The sequence below is a fragment of the Sapajus apella genome, unplaced genomic scaffold (genome assembly GCF_009761245.1).
Source record: "Sapajus apella isolate SASKATOON/1434 unplaced genomic scaffold, GSC_monkey_1.0 scaffold251, whole genome shotgun sequence".
Taxonomy (NCBI): Eukaryota; Metazoa; Chordata; class Mammalia; order Primates; family Cebidae; genus Sapajus; species Sapajus apella.
In genome coordinates, this window is record NW_022437191.1 from 32,947 (window position 1) to 40,355 (window position 7,409).

Consider the following 7,409-nt stretch of genomic DNA (forward strand, 5'->3'; position numbering starts at 1 on the left):
GCTGAGACTACAGGCACATGCCACCATGCCCAGCTAATTTTTTATTTTTGGTAGAGACGGGGTTTCTCCATGTTGGTCAGGCTGGTCTCAAACTCCTAACCTCAGATGATCTGCCCACTTCAGCCTTCCAAAGTGCTGGGATTTCAGGCGTGAGCCACAGTGCCCAGCCAACTTTACATTTTTTAAATATGCTTATATTAGAATAAGAAAATAGATAATCGAAGTTTCCAACTTAAGAACCTAGAAAACCTTGCATATGTTTAACGACAAACACTTTTAATTCCCGCTTACAGGACACAAAGACAACTCAACCAACATAATAAGCCAAATAATATGTATCTTTAGGTATTCATTGAACCTAAATTATGTGAGACATAAGGAAAGTCAGACGGTATGGGAGGACTTCAGAGTGTAAACAAATTTAACTGTTTTGGTTTTATTCTCTTTCTTAGTTGCACTACATTTAATTCTCTGCCATGCAGGAAAGAGTAACATGTTATTTTGGTGGATTCAGGTTTTTAAGCTAATCAATGCTCAATGATATTGCTAAAGAATGAGAAAGAAGGGTTTTTTTTGTTTGTTTTGTTTTGTTTTACTATCTGAAAGAAAGGGTTTTTCAGAGAAGGTAAAAGGAGAGGATTCATGATATGTCACAGGAATGCTCTAAGATTCAGGTAATTAAAAACCCCAGCTCAACTGACTAAGTAATAAGACAATGCATTACTTCACATAACCAGAATCCCCAAAGTAGGGTAGATTTCGAGTTGGATGATTTGGCAGCTCAGTGATGTTATTAAGACATGTATAGTTCCTTGGAACACTCTGTTCTTCCATCCTCAGTGAGTCAGCTTTGTCCTCAGGTAACATCCAGGGGCCAAAGGAAAATAAAGAGGAAAGCTCTATAAGAACTAAACACAACCTTCCCTCCCAGACATTCTCTCATACTTCTTGACTAGAATTATAGCCAATACCCATTCCTTAACAAAACCAATGGCAAAATAATAGGGTTGTCATAATTGCATTGGCTAATCATGAACAGTGGAATAGAAATTTTGAGGTTGATATTCATGATGATCAAACATCTTTTCAAGATGTTTGTGTCTGGAAAAACAACTTGAAGAACTGTTGGCAAACAGTGAGGAATCCCCTCAGGCTTGTGAGTAGATGGCAGTGAAGTCAGTTTGGCCTTATAGGAAAAGGGAATTGGGTTCATTTTCAGGCAGAGACATAAAATGAGAAAAGACCTTTTGCAGCATACCTAGTCAGTAAACCATGGCTCAGCGGGTTGAATGGTGACCCCCAAAAAGATATGTCGAAGTCCTAACTGCTAAAACCTGTAAATGTGACCTTAGTTGGAAAAGGGTCTTTGCAGATATAATTTAGTGAAGGATCTCAAGGTAAGATTATCCTGGGTTAACACAAGGTGAATCCAATGACATGGGTCTTTACGAGAAGAGGAGAAAGAGAGAGGCACAAGGAAAGTCATGAAAGACAGAGGCAGCCCTTTTGCGGCCATCACCTAAGCGGGAGCTGCCAAAATGAAGTTCAATCCCTTTGTGACTTCCAACCGAAGCAAGAATCACAAAAGGCATTTCAATGCACCTTCCCACATTCGCAGGAAGATTATGTCCTCCCCTCTTTCCAAAGAGCTGAGACAGAAGTACAACGTGCAATCCATGCCCATCCGAAAGGATGATGAAGTTCATGTTGTACGAGGACACTATAAAGGTCAGCAGATTGGCAAAGTAGTCCAGGTTTACAGGAAGAAATACGTAATCTACACTGAACGGGTGCAGCAGGAAAAGGCTAATGGCACAACTGTCCATGTAGGCATTCACCCAAGCAAGGTGGTTATCACTAGGCTAAAACTGGACAAAGACCGCAAAAAGATCCTTGAACGTAAAGCCAAATCTCGCCAAGTAGGAAAGGAAAAGGGCAAATACAAGGAAGAAACAACTGACAAGATGCAGAAATAAAGTAACCTTATATACAAGCTTTGATTAAAACTTGAAACGAGGAAAAAAAAAAAAAAGACAGAGGCAGAGATTGAAGTTATACTGCTGCAAGCTAAGGTATACCAGGAGCCAACAGAAGCTGAGAGACAAGAAAGGAATCTTCCCTGGAGCCTTCAGTGCAAGAGTAACCCTGCTGACACCTTGATTTTACACCTCTGGTGTGCAGAACTGTAAGAAAATAAATTTACATTGTTTTAAGCCACCAAGTTGTGGTAATTTGCTCTGGTGGCTGTAAAAAACAAATACATATTGATGATCCTACCAAAAAAAAATTTTTTTTTGAAGAGTCTCACTCTGTTGCCAGGCTGGAGTGCAGTGGTGTGATCTCAGTTCACTGCAAAGCCTCTCCCAGGTTCAAGCAATTCACTTGCCTCAGCCTTCCAAGTAGCTGGGATTATAGGTGCATACCACCACACCCAGCTAATTTTTGTATTTTTAGTAGAGATGGGATTTCACCACGTTGGCCAGGATGGTCTCGATCTCATGACCTCATCCGCTTGCCTTGCCCTCTCAAAGTGCTGGGATTACAGGCATGAGCCACCATGCCTGGCCAATATTCTTGTGCCCCAAGGGTAGTAATGAAGCAGCAAATAGTTGCCATGTTCAAGCCCCCAGAGCTTTGTGAGAGCCAAACATCCAGCCCTCAGACAAATGAAAATCACCAACATCCGACACTCAGAGACCATGCTAGCTCTCTCTAATGTCACTGTCAAAGGAGGTCTTTAGTCCATCAGCAGCAGAACGCTAATGATGGCCCAGAAATGAGAATTTTTATATCCTGACTTTGCCAAGCACCTGTGTGACTTGTCCAATATATGTCTCATATCCATCCCCTTTGCCTCTTACCACAATGCCCTGGCCACTTGTAAGTTTAGGAACTAGAGGGTAAAGAAGCATCTGTACATGTTGAGGGATGGTAAGTGGAGTAGAATTGAACTCAATAAACTCAGTATATGACAAGAAGAGTTTGAAAGACAACAAAGAGACTGGGAATGAAATGGACAGTGGGACTCCCACTTCTCTTCTCTTAAAAGAACACAGATTTTGTTTAGGTATTCATGCTTTCCCCAAAGAGCTCGTGTATTTCAAATAGAGCTGATCCATCCCCAGCACCAGGACCATCCTTACTTGTCCAATAATAATTTTATTTACCTGGATAGGAACTGGCACAGGAACAACAGATATAAACAGATGAGTCCATGGCATTCTCTAGTCCATCGAGATTGGATTAACAATGAACATGGAACTCGATCCCAGCCAGTGGGAAGGCTTCTAGGAATTTTTTCTTCCTCTTCAAGAAATGGCAATGTCTAAAACATAAAACTTCACAGTTACAGAAAACCACATAAAGTCCTTCATACTCAAAGTGTGAGGAAAGCCTTTTTTTCTTTTTTTTTTTTTTGAGACGGGACTTTCATGCTAGTTGCCCAGGCTGGAATGCAATGGCACAATCTTGGCTCACCACAATCTATCCCTCCCAAGTTCAAGCAGTTATCCTACCTCATCCTCCCAAGTAGCTGAGTTTACAGGCATGAACCACCATGCCTGGCTAATTTTTTGTATTTTTAGTAGAGACAGGGTTTCTCCATGTTGGTCAGGCTGGTCTCGAACTCCTGACCTCAGGTGATCCACTTGCCTCTGCCTCCCAAAGTGCTGGGATTACAGATGTGAGCCACAGCTGGAAAGCCTCTGTAACAATGACTTGAAATTCAGATACACTTAAAGATTAACATAGCAGCTACATTTTAAAAAGTCTTGTGCACAGCAAAACATACTACAAGCAGCCAACACCTAGAAAACATAAAATAGGCTCTCTGTATTTATGGACTGAAAATATTTGGGAAAAAAAGGATAATTGCATCTGTACTGAACATGTATTTTTTCCCTTATCGTTATTCCCTAAACAATATAGTATAACTGTTTATATAACATTTACATTGTATTAGGTATTATAAGTAATCTAGAGATGATTTTATGTTTGTAGGAGGATGTGCGTAGGCTATATGTAAATACTACACCATTTTATTATATAAGGTTAAATAGCCATGGATTCTGGTATTCTGGAACCAATCCCCATGGATATTGAGGGACAACTGTAGTTGCAAAATATATCATGGATAAATAATCAATATTCCTAATATAAGCTATTAAAAAGAAAGAGGAATTTTTTTAAACTCAATAAAAGTTGGCAAAAGACATGAACAAACAATTCACAGAAAAAGTTATATGATTTGCCATTAAACATTTTAAAAAATGCTCAACTTCAGTTATAATAAAAGAAATGCAAAAAATACCCACTGAAATACCCCAGCCTGACTAACATGGAGAAACCCTGTCTCTGTAGAAAAATAAAAAAAAAAAAAAACCATGCACATATTTTTAAAGAATACTACATATCCTTTATTAAATACAAAGGGGAAAATGTACTTTTACCATGGAGATACCTGATATAAACCTCTTAGCCAATTGCTCAAACTTAGCATGATCAATAAAGGCACTGAGATCACATGGATATGATCCAAAGTGAAGTACCCACTACCTACCTTACATGTGGTAATGTGTAATAATGTTCTAGACTTAGGATGCACATGTTGAAGTATTGAGAAGTAAAGGGTCCCGTGGACTGTAAACTACTTTTAATAATTCAGAAAAATGACCGGACACAGGTGGCTCACACCTGTAATCCCAGCACTTTGGGAAGCCAAGGCAGGGGAAATCACATGAGGTCAGGAGTTTGAGACCAGCTTGGCTAACATGGCAAAACTCTGTCTCTACAAAAAAAAAAAAAAGAAAGCCAGGTGTGGTGGTGCATTCCTGTAGTCCTAGTTACTTGGGAGGTTGAGGTGAGATCATTGCTTGGGCCCAGGAGGTCGAGGTTGCAGTGAGCCGAGATCATGCCACTGCACTCCAGCCTGGGAGAAGGAGTAAGATCCTGCTTTGAAAAAAAAAAAAAAAAAATCAGTAAAACTATATGTACAGTATAAACCAAATGTGACAAAATATTAATAGTGAACCCACATGAACTTTCATCTACTCTGCAGGTATAAACATTTTAAAAATAAAAAGTGGGGAACAATAAAACAAATCAAATTAACTTGAATAAGCAGTTAATGAAAGAAGCACTTTTTTCCTCTCTGGATGTCTTCATGTGTAGTGAGAAGGCAGATTTTATTCCCTGATGAGAGAATTAGCAATAAAATAAAGGGTTAATTTGTTCATTTAGTCAATGTACTGGCTTTCTATCGCTGTATAACAAAATTACCAATCTGGCTACTTAAACCAACACAATTTCATTATTTCACAGTTTCCATTGTTCAGGAGTCTGGGTTTAGTTGGGTCCTCTTCGAGGTCTCACCAGGCTGAAATGCAGCTGCTGCAATCATATCTCAGACTCAGGATTCCTTCCAAACTTACTAGTTATTGGCAGAATTGCATTCTTTGCAACTCTAGGATTGAAGTTCTCATTTTTGTGCCAGCTGTCTACCCAGAACAATTCTTGGTTCCCAGAGGCTACCCTGAGTCTTTACTACCCGGGCTCCTCCACAGGCCCTCTTGCAACATGGAAGCTTAGTTCTTCAAGGCCAGAAGGAGAATCTCTTTCCAGTCTTCTAGGGTGGAGCCTTATGTAAGGTAATCACAGAATAACTATCTCATCAATCACATTTGTCATAAAAGGCAACCTAACCAAGGGAGTGACCCATATTCACTGGTTCTACTCATGCTCAAGAGGAGGGGATTACACAGAGTGTGAACACCAGTGAATAGAAATCTTGTGAGTCATCTTAGAATTCTGAGTAGTAATCGGTTATAATAAAGTTTTTGGAGGGGAGGAGCAAAGGAGGCTCTTTTTAACAACCAGCTTTCTCAGGAACTAACAGAGACCTCACTAACTTCCTCCTCACCCTACCACCCCAGGGCATTAATCTATTGATGACCCAAACACCTCCCACTAGACCCTACCTTCAATATTGGGGATCAAATATGAACGTGAACTTTGGAGGGGACAAATATACAAACCATAGTAGGGTCCAATTAGAATTCCATACAAAAGGCTTCTTCTCATTTTCAGATCTATTAATGAAACATTCCCAGGCAAATTAAGGCAATTAAGAGTCTTAAGAATACGAGGGTTGCAGAGAATTTGAAAGTGGGCACAAAAGACAAACAATAGCAGCTACTTCAAGAGTCCTCTCTTTCTCTCGTTAGGCTGTAACCATTAATTAGTTGATATCAGTTACTACCAATGCAACCCCTATACCCTGACTTTTTAAGTTTCCTTTGCCATATGCAAGGATTCCAAGTGCTAACTGCTTTCGGCCTGTCTCTCATTTGAAATCCAAATCCCTGCCTGGGTAAAGTGATGACACAAGCTGATGTTTTGGGGATGAAGCAGCTTCGAATGCACTCTAAGTTTCTTTTCTCAATAAACAATGTAAAGACCATTTCAAGAAACGCTTGTGGCGTATGTGTGTACTGGATAGCACTTTCCCCTTTCTACTTTGGAGACACTGGGGCATGCATCATTTCTCTTTCAGTTACTTTTGGGGGTCACAGTTAGAATTTTTCCCAGAAATACTTCTCACAACAGTCCACTTGAATGCTGGGAGTAATATCACTTTAAGTTAGAAAAACAAGCATGAGGCCGGGCGCGGTGGCTCAAGCCTGTAATCCCAGCACTTTGGGAGGCCGAGGCGGGTGGATCACGAGGTCAAGAGATCGAGACCATCCTGGTCAACACGGTGAAACCCTGTCTCTACTAAAAATACAAAAAATTAGCTGGGCATGGTGGTGTGTGCCTGTAATCCCAGCTACTCAGGAGGCTGAGGCAGGAGAACTGCCTGAACCCAGGAGGCGGAGGTTGCGGTGAGCCGAGATCACGCCATTGCGCTCCAGCCTGGGTAACAAGAGCGAAACTCCATCTCAAAAAAAAAAAAAAAAAAGAAAAAAAAAGAAAAAAAAAAAAGAAAAACAAGCATGAAGGCTGCAAGTCTTGTTCTACCTACACAACTCTAAATGAACCTCAGGAGGAAAAAACAAACTTAAAGCTGCACCTTTTCCCTTCTGCATTTCACCCACATCATACCTTCCTCTTATCCTGTTCTCACAACGAAAGCCACTTAAAACTCTGGGATCTATCTATTCTGTTGGTAGAGCAGACAGACATAAACCAGGCCAAACTTTATAATGGTGGGTAATTTAATGCAACTACTTTTACACTACCTCCATCCCATCCTAATTCAACAAATGCTAAGACAAAGGGGGAAGAATTGCAACCAAATGTAAGTTTCACTTGGGAATTATAAATTTAAAATTTTCTTTACTTTTGAGGCTGTCACTTACACCAAAAAACCATAGGTGGTTTTGTTGCTACTGAATTTCAGCAGGGCCCCAAAT

General features: G+C 40.2%; 1 pseudogene; it reads left to right on the plus strand.

Annotated features, from left to right (window-relative positions):
- Window positions 1-1,484: 1,484 nt before the first annotated feature.
- On the plus strand, window positions 1,485-2,013 carry LOC116545211 (annotated as a pseudogene).
- The last annotated feature ends 5,396 nt before the right edge of the window (window positions 2,014-7,409 follow it).